The sequence below is a fragment of the Saccopteryx bilineata genome, chromosome 4, assembly GCF_036850765.1.
Source record: "Saccopteryx bilineata isolate mSacBil1 chromosome 4, mSacBil1_pri_phased_curated, whole genome shotgun sequence".
NCBI lineage: Eukaryota > Metazoa > Chordata > Mammalia > Chiroptera > Emballonuridae > Saccopteryx > Saccopteryx bilineata.
Genome location: NC_089493.1, coordinates 299,080,919 through 299,093,558, shown reverse-complemented (window position 1 = coordinate 299,093,558; position 12,640 = coordinate 299,080,919).

Here is a 12,640-nt window from a genome sequence, read left to right as displayed (position 1 = left end):
AGCCCGGGATTTCAAACCGGCAACCTCAGCATTCCAAGTCAAGGCTTTATCCACTGCACCACCACAGGTCAGGCAAATGCAGAGAAATTTTATCGTGAACTTGGGATCTCAAATATTGTGAATGTGTATAATGGCGATGAATCTCTCTTAGTCCTCCCCCATTTTTTCTTTCTAGCTATGATTTGTTTTTCTCTTTTTTTTTCTCTCTTCCTCTTCCCCTCCCTAAATTTCTCTATCACCCTTCTTTACATCTTGTTTTCCTTCTTTCCTTCCAGCCATGCTTTCATAAAGCCTTTGAAAGCGCCCATCCTATACCAGGCACTGTGCTAGGAACTCATGTTCCTGCACTCAATGACTTCCCATTCTACTATGTTTACTTCTGTCTTTTTATCTATTTTATTTAAATCTCCTTAATTTATTATAAAATATGATGTACCTTGATTTGACAAGTATATTGTATTTTAACAAGTTTTTTATTACACAAAATGTATTCTTATTGCAGAAATGCTAGAAAAAATTATGAGGAAAATAAAAGAACAAATTTTTCTTACAAAGATATGTACTGTTAATATTATGACATTTACTTCCCATATTCTCTGTGTACCTATTGTATTTCTCTATGTATATGTACCCAGGTAGATTGGGTGTGTGTACATCTGTGTGCATAGATGTTCATTGCACATGAGCATATCCCTCTGTTTTTATATGTGTTTGTCGTTTGTGTATATCTGTATATGTATACAAATGACTATTTATTCACTCATTCAATAAACACTTATTGTATTTCTATGATGTGCCAGGCACTGTGCTCGACACTGGTTGTCTGTAGTGAATGAGACAGACTCACTTTCTGTCTTTATGAATACTATGCTGTCATGGAGTAGAAGAGGGAATGAAAAATATACATAAATAAAATAATTATAAGTTGTGATAAGCACTGGATTTGGCAGTTCAATGCCTTTGGTCCCAGTTTTGATTGATCATGGCGAGATCGCATATCTCAGCTTCTGGAAAGGCAGAGCTGAGACCTAAGTCTCGATCCTTTAGCAATGCGTGTTCTCAGCCATAAAACTGAGAAAATTTGCCTGACCTGTGGTGGCGCAGTGGATAAAGCCTCGACCTGGAATGCGAGGTTGCCGGTTCGAAACCCTGGGCTTGCCCAGTCAAGGCACATATGGGAGTTGATGCTTCCTGCTCCTCCCCCACACCCCCTTCTCTAAAATGAATAAATAAAACTTTAAAAAATACTGAGAAAATTTACAAGTGATGAAACAAGGACCCTGGGAGGTATTCTGTGACCAAAGGAACCTAGCTTGTGAGTGGTGACCCAGGCTCAGATAAATACTGATGCCCAGAGCTTAGGTGGTTTCTCAGTCTGGACTGCTGCCACAGCACAAGAAAAAGTACATGTTAGAAAAGGGGTCACTTTGTGCTAAACTATTAGAAATAGTGTTTATGCCCCTGACTGTCAAGAGCAAAGAAAAGACTTCTAGTGTTGTCACCACAACAGATAGAATATTATTTTATTTCTTAAATACCTCAGGTATTCTCTGGCACTTTTTTTCTCCAAAAAAGAATTGGAATTCCTGTCTCAGGGGCGATAGTCCAGTAAGGATAATGTCTGACAGATAAGCGGAACATCAAGAGGACAGTTTTATATAGTGGAGAGAAGCAATTTTTTCTTTCTTTCTTTTTTTTTGCATGAGACCGACAGAGTGACAGATAGGGAAAGACAGGAAGGGAGAAAGATGAGAAGCATCAATTCTTTATTTGGGCTCCTTAGTTGTTCATTGATTGCTCTCATATATGCCTTGACCAGGAGCTCAATCCAGCAACCTTGGGCTCAAACCAGCAATCATGGGGTCATGTCTATGATTCCACACTGAAGCCTGCAACCTCACGCTCAATCAAGCTGGCGAGCTTGGGGGTTTGAATCTGACTCCTCTGTGTCCCAGTTTAGTGCTTTATTCACTGCTCCTCTGCTTGTCAGGCACCATTCTCATTTTATAGAATAAAATAAAGAAAAATGGAAGGTGAGAATCTTGCCTTAGGTAGCACAGATGGTGAGGGCAGAGCTGAGATTCAAAGCAACTATTGAATGATCTGGAGTCCATGTGGTATGCACCATGAGATGCTCACCCTATAGAGGCCAGTGAGGAGAGTGAGGGAGACCAGGTGCCCAGACTGAGCCAGGTACACAGACATGCACAAGCACAAGCACATGTTCTTCCCTGGTTTACACCACTGAGACACAGAGGTGAGGAAATATGACAGGAGCCAAGAGAAGCCCAGGAAGGAGGGTTGTGAGCCTACTAGAAAAAAAGGCTCCACTTCCTGTGAATCAAGGAAATTCCTTTCCTGGTGAGTCTGTCTCAAATCCCTCCCCCTGGGCAGTAAGCTAAGTAGATTGACTCCAGACTTCCACATTTCCAAGGGTTGAGTTTCTGTGCATGAGAGTAAGTTCTCTGTGGCTCTCCTGGAACTCTCTGTTTTCAGTGACGGGGGGAATGTGGTATGTGGTCTCATAGTTTTTTATTTAAACTTTATTCATTTTAGAGAGGAGAGAGAGAAAGAGAGAGAGAGAGAGAGGAGGAGCAGAAAGCATCAACTCCCATATGTGCCTTGACCAGGCAAGCCCAGGGTTTTGAACCAGCAACCTCAGCGTTCCAGGTCAAAGCTTTATCCACTGCACACCACAGGTCAGGCGGTCTTCATAGTGTTATGGTGATAAGATTTATTAGAACAGGAGGCCAAGAGACCATGGAGGATTGATGTTGACATTCCCATAGCACTTAAGCAACCGTTTGTCTAGCTCATCTCTTATTGTGAAAGCAAAGAATTTGTTTAACCAGTTACATCTGTACAGATTACTCTTGCGAGGGAAGGGGTCAGTAAACTCCTTCTGAAGTCCCCTCAGAGCTGTGATATGACCCATGTAATAGCTATGGCTGTGGAGATGCAATTTTATGCTAATAACTTGCTACCCTCTATGCAAACATAAGGCTTCTCCGATGAATGTGTTCTCTGGTGACTGAGGAAATGTGCCTTCAGTGTAGAGACTCACTCGAACACCCTGCAAACATAGGGCTTCTCCCCTGAGTGTGTCCTCTAGTGTATGAGATTTGCCTTCTATGTTAAGCCTTGCTTACACTCCCTGCAAACATAAGGCTTCTCCCCTGAGTGTATTCTCTGGTGTCTGAGGAGCTGGAATATTATCCATTGATGAATACGTAGGGTCACGGTGTTTTCTGTGTTGTTCTTCATTTCTCAGTGTGTAATGTTATGGGGGAAATGTTCACATTCTGAGGTTTATAGTCAGGACACGTTAAATGAGTCAGTTCTAGAATGACCATCTCTTCTGTTTGGATGAAAGTGGAACCTCCCCATGAACTTCCTCAATGGCCAGGTGAGACTGTTAGCAAAGAAAAGGTGTAGGGCTCTGAGGAATCTCGGTTTTCTCATGTAGCCTCTACAAGCAGGTAGTTATTGTCCTCTAGTCCCCCCCCCATGTGGACCTGGTGAGTGCATGGGGTGGAACAAGAGGTGAAGATGAGGAAATCCAGTCTGTAGCAGAATAGCTATTCTCCCAGCTGTTTCATACACTTTGGATGGGGTCTCTCTTAGTAGATATGGGCTCTATTTCTGTTCACATGTCAGAATCCAAATGTGAAGTGAGCAATGTGGTCCAGGGGATTTTAGGTAAGTAAAGGGGATGAGGCGAGAGAGAGTGGGGAACAGGTACATGTGTAGCATCCACTGGGTCAAGAACAAACGTCGGAGACTTTCAGGAGTATAGATGTAACTTTATTGGCCAGTTTAACCTGCTCAGGGGAAAATTCCCGAGGTGTCCAGAGACACCATGCTCACAAGGAGCTACAGATGGGAATCGCACCTAGCGCTCACAGCTAAATCTTTTTATAAGCTAAGCAAGCAAGCCTCCCTCATACAGAAGCAGATGTGGCGGTAACCTATTTCCTAAGGGGGCTGCACATAGCATAGCAACAGGGGCTGGGGTCTAGCTCATTGGCGAATTCCAAACCTAAACTTCTGATAAGGTCTTTTAACCAATAGAATGCAAACGTTTGTCTCTTTTTCCTGTTTTTTTCTCTTCTCTTTCAGCTTCCCAGAGTCCCTATCTGTCTCTGCTTCTTGAACAACCTTGGGCACGTTACTCCTAACAGAACAGGAGCAGGACCTGCCTGTAACCCTTAAGTTCCCTGTTCCATTAGTGCCCTGCTTATTTTCTGATCTTCTCTTGGTCCTTACATTCCCTACTCCTATTAGGGCATAAATCAAACCCTTGATTCTTCATCAGCAGGAAGGATAATGTAGGTAGGTTGATACAGAACCATCACTTTTACAGTCTCGATTCTTTCCTTAATAAATGTAAGTTTATTAATAACTACAGGCCCAATAGTGAGAGATAACAAAAGTATCAGTAATGGCCCAGCAATTGTAGATATAAGAGTGGTTAGCCAAGAGGAAGTTCTGAACATAGCGGCATACCATCCTGGGTCATTTTCTTCTAAGTTCCTATTTTCTAATCTGTTTGCAAGTACCTTGATATTCTCTCTAATTACTCTAGAGTGGTTAGCATAAAAACAGCCTTCTTCTCTTAGAGCAGCACACAGTCCTCCTTGCTCGAGTAGGAGGAGGTCTAGTTTTCTCCTATTCTGAAGGGTTACCTCGGCTAGGGAGTCTATTTGCTTCTCGAGGTATATTACCTAGTTTTGGAGAAGTGCAATATCTTTGGAAAATGTCTTGGATAGCTGTCTGAGGGTTAGTTCCCCTTGAATGAGGGATGCTGTCCCTACTGCTGCTGACCCTACAATTCCTATGGTAGCTATGATAGGGATAAGAAATGGAGCTCATTTTTCCCACCTCGGGTGAGCCACAAGGAATTCAGGATTTCCCCCATACTGATATACCTGTGGAATAATGTAAGCACTTACACAAAGTTCAGCATGAGTGGGGACTATACACTTGAAGATGCCTTGAGTACACACAAACTATAGTCCTTCAGGTGCCTTCGTCACTTTTGGGTCCTCTAGAGTGGTGAGTAGGGTTTCTTGGTTAAGGCAATAGTCACTGTAATTGGAATTACCTAAGGTGAAATTTGCTAAGAGGTAGCAGGTTCCTTTCCCATGGAACTCTGCTAAAGTGAGAGATCCTTCTGAGACACAATCTTTCATCTGATCCTGTTACCGGTCCCTCGTAAGGGTTACTGTAGTAGGAGCCAGTTCCCCTTCCCTCAAGGTGTTGGCTCCAAGCCCTACATAGAAAGGGGGTCTGGGACTAAGGCAAAGCCAACAAGATTCTGTAATTTCAGGCTGTGTCTTGTTAAAGAAGGGGAATACCTTATCTAATAAATCTAGGGCATACGTCTCTTGGTGGTGTGGTCTTTCCAGTAATGGGCTGGGAGTGTAAATAGGTAATTTATGGTCCTGCTCCTCTGGCTCTATTGGGAAAGAGTCTACAGTAGGAGTCTTGGTAGCTCCACTGTGGTCTAGGCCTGTCTTACTGTCTGGGAGTTTTGGTGCTGCCAGAGTGTGTGCTGCTGGAAGGCTGACAGGGGGCCTAGGTGGCAGCCCGTTCCCTACTCCTATTAGGAAAGGTCTGTTCTTTGTAGGAAGCTTTCTAATGGTGAAAAAGGTACCAGGATCATGTTCAGTTACATATAATCTTAGCCCTCAGGTTTTTCCTGAATTCCAACTTGGGTCTTTAGGCTTCTTAATAGTAATGATAGTAGGGTTACAATGATCTTTAGCACAGTCCTCATCCCAACCATCAAGAAGAGAAGAAGATGGGGAAATCCAGTCTGTAGCAGAATAGCTGTTCTCCCAGCTGTTTCATACACCTTGGATGGAGTCTCTCTTAGTAGATATGGGCTCTATTTCTGTTCACATGTCAGAATCCAGATGTGAAGTAAGCAATGTGTGATACTAGGTAAGTGGAGGGGATGAGGTGAGAGGGAGTGGGGAACAGCTACAGGCAGCTTGTGAGGACCCAAATAGGGTACCAAGGCCATTCCTGAGGTACATGCCTCATGTCTCAAATTAGATGAACTGTTCCATGGGGCCACATTTTGTGAGCCCTTCCTATAGATGCAAAGCAGATTCAGAAGCACACTGTGGTCCCAGTTTATTGACCATGGTGCGGTCTAATCTCACAGGCTTCAAGGCAGCAGAGCCAAGTTCGGAGCCTAGATTCGTGTTCCAAGCTCCAGAAAGGAGAACTTTTATAAGCGATAGGAGAAAGTCCCTGAGAGGTTTGTTCCCTAGATTCACATGTCTGACATCTGCTGTCCTGGGGTGAGGAGTGAGGTGACACCTGGAGGCAGACTTTCTATCCCAATTCCCAGCAACCATGGAAGAGAAGATGGGACGTCTGGAGAAGGAGGCGGCTGACCTTGTGCATGTTTTCCATGGAGGCTTGAGGTCAGTGTGTGAGGGCAGAGCAGATGTTTTAGCTAAGGAATGAGGAGAGACCAGAGAAGAATATATATCTCCTCTGCATGCATCTCTTGGATGGGGGCATGGGATAACTGGAAGGAGAGAACGGCCAGTGAATTCTCCCTCCTTGCTCAGGCCAGGGTGTGAATAGCACAGGGAGTCTTCAGTTCACTGACCAGGAAAGACCATGAGCAGAATTCTGCATCACAGCTGCAGTAGCTTGTTGTGGGTAAGGGGTCATCTAGGGCTGAATTTCCACCCCTGCTTTAGCCAGAATGATGGTCAGGAGAGGTTTCTGTAGGAAGGGGCCAGGAGAGACCTGGAGGAGAATTGTGTTTTTCTGACTGTAGCCCAGCATCTCATGGGCAGCTGGAGCCTCTGGAAACAGGTGAGGAGAGACCTGGAGCCACTTCTTTCTTCCTGGCTCCAGCAGGAAGAAAGGGCAGAGGGCACCCTGAGGTCAAGGGCAAGGAGAGACCTGGGCATGGCTTCTCACCAGCCTGTGAGAGGTACTGGGGTTTCTGGGGTGAGGGGTGCACTTCAGCCAGCATGAGTCCAGCCACGCCACTGCTGGGCAGCCCTGCCCCAGCTGCTCAGCTCAGCTCAGGGCTCACTGGTCCTGAAGCCTCCCCCAGCCGGCCAGGTTCCAGAAGCACTTCTCAGATCACAGCCTCCCCCAGCCTTTGTCCGTCTCTCCTCTGCTTTTCCCTCCCCGCGGTGTCAGCACCTGAGATGTCCAGTGCGGATGAATCTGCATGGGCGGATGTGGTGGCAGAAGTCGTTCGGGCTGTCAGGCCGGACAGGGCACAGGCTGCCAAGGTTCTAGGGGAGGAACATTGATGGGAGAAGGTGGTGATGTCCAGACAAATAACCTCCAGAGAAACAAGTGACTAGGACGCTGCCACGTGGGGGAGGGGAGCGATGAGACAGTGGGGGAAGGAGCGCAGCTCTGGTGGGAGGTGAGAGGAGGGCCCAGGCTGGGCAAGGTGAGTGGTGTAGTGTAAGCGGAGGTGGAAGCAGGTGCGACGGCATCACTTCTGGGCTGGAGAAACCCAGGGTGAGAAGGGAAGGGGCTGTGGCCTGTGTTTGGAAGGAGGACAGGAGCTGTTGTGAGGGGCACTATGAAGAGGTGGGTAAGGGAGAGGGGGTGCGTGCCTATGGTTAAGTAAGGTACAGTAAGAGAGGACTGAGGCTTTCAGAACAGAGAGCCTGGGTGTGACAAGGTCATGGAGAGAGAGAGAGAGAGAGAGAGAGAGCGCGCTGAAGGAAGGAAAATGGAATGGAAACCACTACCGTGGGCTACCCGGTGACGTGTCTGAACTCCCGTTTCCCCCGCAGTATGGAAGAGAAAGAAGGGTCCACCAGCATCAGTTGCAGCCAATTCCAGTAGCCAGGCCTTCAGCTTTAAAAAATGTTTATTGATGAGAGAGAGAGATTTGTTGTTCCATTTACGTAAGCATTTACTGGTTGCCGCAGTTGGAGGACTCGTGAAAAGACCCCCTAATCTCGGGTGGGACCCCTGCACCCAATGACAGGGTCAGATCTGATGTGTCAGGGGTCCGTACTTTCTCAGGGAAGACCCCTGGGCACATTCAGAGGAAGCAGAGCCGATGTGACCGGACTCTCCATGCTGAGTGGATCCATGCACACACTGGGTACAGAGCAAACAATCTTCTCTGCTGCCATCTAGTGTGCACCGTGGGAACAGCACGCGTTTACCGAGCATCCGCTATTGTCCTGTTGCCGGGACACAGTGAATGTCCAAGGCGCCTCCCATCACCCCCAGCTCTGGATGTGTGTGTCTCCATAATGGTAAGAACTAAAGCACATGGGAGAAAGCTCACCACTCTGTCAGGTGGGACTCTTCTCCACGAGACAAAATCCAAAGCTCACATGACCCCCTCCTAGGTGGGGCCCCTCACCACAGTCAGAAAACCCAGCAACGCTGCACCATGACTCCTTTGTTAGGGCCCCCTTCTTACATCACAGGCTCCAGAGGCAATGGGGTCAAACACAGACCCTCTACTCTCTCAGTTGTGACCCTTCCACACCGTCAAATGACACAGAGCATGTGTGATGGGATGCCCTATGCTTTCAGGGAAAGACCTTTTCTTGCACTCACGTGGATCAAAAATGACGTGATGTCCTCCTTACTCTCTCAGAGAGGGACCTTTCCTCACACTCACAGGTTCCAGACCTAATGTGACAGGACCGCCTTCTCTCTGGTGGGCCTGTTTCCTATGCTCACAGGGAACAGAACCCATGTGACAGGATTCCCTGTGTCAGGCGGTATCCCTTCCACAATGCCTGGACCCATAGCTTATGGGCACAACCCCTTAGTTTTACTAAGCAGAGCCTTCTTCCCGTGAGAGAACCCCCTGTTACTTTCCTGTCTTGTATGAATATGAGTTCACTTTGAGCATGTATTATATGTTGAGTATCTCTTGTTCATTTGATTAAGTTGATTTGATTATTAGCACAGCTGTTGGGACTTACAAGGTACAAGTAAAATGTGTTTGTCTGTTTTTTATTCCTCATCCTGTCAGTGAGCTTGGCATGTGAATATAAAGGACAAAAAATTAAAGTCAGGGAAGTACTGCAGCTGAGACATGGACATCTGCCAGCTGGGTTACTGTTATTTTTGTTCACTGTCAGATGTTTTGTTAATTTTTGTAGAGTTTGGTGGAATTATGTAGTGCTTTCTCATTTACAGTGGCATAAAGACACATCTGAGAAGCTACCTGCTTGGACTAAGAGAGTCATGAGTTTTTTGCATTGAGTCCCAGCTGTGTTTGCATGGTAAGAACCTAGTTGAGATCTTGCATCTGTTGTGTGGAAACTCGGGTTTGTTGCCTGGCTCCATGTCTGGAGTTTAGCTGTGGGGTCTCAGTTCCAGATGTGGATTCAGTCTGTGGCATCTGTGATTGAATCTGTGTTGAGCTGTGTGTCATCTGTGTAGGGAACCTCTGTGTGTGTCTCCATGTCCTGGTTTCCAGTGTGGGGCCCACACACTGCTCTAGCCATAAGATGTTGAAAAGCCAATAGCCACGGCCACCAATAGAGCTGCCTGGTCTGTGCAGGTTTGCATTAGATTCGGAGAGACGGTAATGAAACAATGGAACCAAGAACTGGTGGGCTATTGCCTTTAATTCTAGCTTGCACCCAGCAGACAAGAAATACACACAGTGGGGAAACACTTTCCTTTCTATTCAGGGCTCCCAAAGGCACTGACTTATTCGAGTTTCCTAGAATCAAAGGTTTCTAACCTCAGCAGCCTTATTCATTCTGTTCCCCATCTCATTCCTTCTCTCTGCATAAACTCTGCACAAACTGTCTTCTCCTTCAGCACTCTGCCATCTTGACTGCTTCTTTTATTCTCCACGTGGCCTTTCTCTGCTCTCCTCTCTAATGCTAATCTCAGGAGCTGAGAGAGAGCAAGGTCCTGGTCTGTCCCACTTTATAGTGCAGAAATCAAAACCTGTAATCCAATATACAAACAAGAAAGTCTCTGAATCAAAGTCACTTATCTGAAGCATAATGGGATTTTTCAAAGAGTGCATCTCCTCCCATTATGCAACAGTCAAGAGTGTAGGAAAAAGCTTAGTCTTAAAACTAAGCCTTAGGCTATAATGACCCTGCCTGCTTACAGCCTGTATTCCATACCCAATGCAAACTATCATATAAGCAAATAAACATATATATTATATTGACCAATATTTTACCCCTTTTGCTCACTTCACAATCTAAAGCACAGGTATTCCTGCACAAGGAAATTAGGCATATTACATACATTATAATACATGACAAATTATATAATTTTGACAATTACAAAGATACATTTTACCAGTCTCTGAGTATTTTGCCAAAAGCATAAAATGTCTTTGGCCTTTCTAGCCATTTGAAAAGCTTCCTGGGGCAGGGGCGACCCCCAGCAAAGCCGCCCCCACCCCTATCAAATTATTTCACATTGTCCAAAATCTGTAAGTCCATCCAACAAAGAAGCTAGTGCCCACTCCATTTGTAGGCCAGTAATCAGTACACACACATGGGGCCTCAGCCACCCCCCTCATCCCTGCTGTTCTGGGAGGTCTTAAACTCTCCCAAAGAGTAGCATGTGGAAATGGGAGTCAGTATTTTCATCTTTGCTCTGGAGAGCATGATGGCAACATCTCCTATATCCCAAAAGCACAGAACTACCAGAAACCTAGTAGGTAGTCCTTGCTGCTGGGCTCTTACCTTCTGGATATTGCAGACCACAAGTCCAGACCGATTCTCTTCATCCTCCAAAGAGGAACTGAAAATATCAGCTCCTGCTGTTGGGCTTGAGCCCTGGGCCTCCTGCTGCTGCTGGCTCTCCACAACATCTAGAGCAATCTGCAACTCACGAACCTGTGATTGCTTCTCCAGCAGCTGTTCCATTTCCAAGCAAATTTCATGAACCTGGTCGGCCTTCTCCGGTACTTGCTCCAGCTCCAGGGCCGGCATTTTTTCCCCACGTTTGCTCCAGCTCCTTCCACTGCTCGGTTTGTGGGTCCCAGGCAGCCTATATTACTGAGCTCTTGGTTTTCTTATGCATGGCTATACAAGTCAGCCAGCCTAAGGCCCCCAGAAGGACAGTCATGGGGAACTGTAACAGAAGCCAGTCCTCTACTTTACCGCTCAAAGGTGTTAGTAGCCTCATAACAATCTCTATCAAATCCTGAAAACTATGCCAACAGGAAAGCCAGTAGCCATGGCCACCATCACAGCCATCTGGCCCGTGCAGGTTTGCATTACCACAGACTACACCAAATAGAAATCCATTTTATAGTGTAGAAATCAAAACCTTATTTCCATATACAAACAAGGAAGTCTCTGATACAAAGTCACTTATCTGAGGCATAATGCGATTTCTCATAAGAGTGTACCACCCCACATCATGCAGCAGTCAAGGGTGTAGGAAAAAGCTTATTCTTAAAACTAAGTCTTAGGCTATAATGACTTTGTCAACTTACAGCCTGTCTTCCACACCCATTGCAAACTATAAGCAAGCAAATATATATATTATATTTACAAACTTATTTAACCAACGTATGTAATGCCAGGCATCTGGTGTGCAAGTTCTTGTGTCAGTCTCTGGTGTCTGGTGCTGGGGTCCAGCCCCGGGGGGGATCCAGGGATCCCACAGGAGGAGACAGCATTGGCAAAATTCGAGTGAGAGAGCTGAATTTTCTTTCTCTTTATTCTCTAGTTAGCATTTACTGCCAGGCATCTCTGCTAAATGCTGGTCTAGCTTTCTTTTTATGCATACACACTAAGTTACAATCACATGGTATTTTGTTTCACTATGGTTACATGTTTCCAGATAACAGTTAATTCATATCTATAAACTATAAATCAGGTGGTAAGTTATTCAAAGTACAGTTATACAATAGCAATAACAATATTGGTACAAACTTCTAAAAGATTAGTACTAATTAATAACTCTTCTTCACTGTTGTTGTGAGTCAAGGGCGCAGAGAGAGATTAGCAGATGAAATCATTAAGGACTAGCAAAGGACCACCGCTTGCTCAGGCAAATGGCCTTGAGTTCATGCAGTGTCCTAATTTTTCTCACAAGACTTCAAAAGGCTTGCTTATTAAGAAATTGTCATAACATCAAGAGTAACTATTGCTTAAAGATATATAGAGTGCACCTGCAAAATAGCTTAGTAGCAACATAATATCAGAAGGCATTAATTGCTATTGCTTCTATGGATTCTTCCATATTCCTCTATTATCTGAATGAAAAACCTTGGGAAAGTATATAAATCTCATGAGAATGTCTCACTGAGAAAGCCCAGCAACTGCCTTTAGTCATAAAACAAGTCTCTTAGCAAAACATTCTTTTCTTGCTGACTGCACTCCCATCCAAGCCACGCAACAGGCCACTTTACTACACTTTACCTAAGATTCTAATGTCTAGTTAAACTTTATTCATTTACTATATTCATACACTAGTTAAGTTCTAACTTTATTCTTTCTAACATAATCAATAAGAAGAAATTCTCCTACAAACTTAACCCTTTATGAGGGATATTATGGCCAGCCTCTTATATTTACGAGCCTAGTTCAAGGGACTTACAGGCATTTTTGTAAAACTTACACTTTCTGTTTCATTTCCAAAAAAATTACTACAAATCTACAGGGAAAGCATGGTACTATTATCC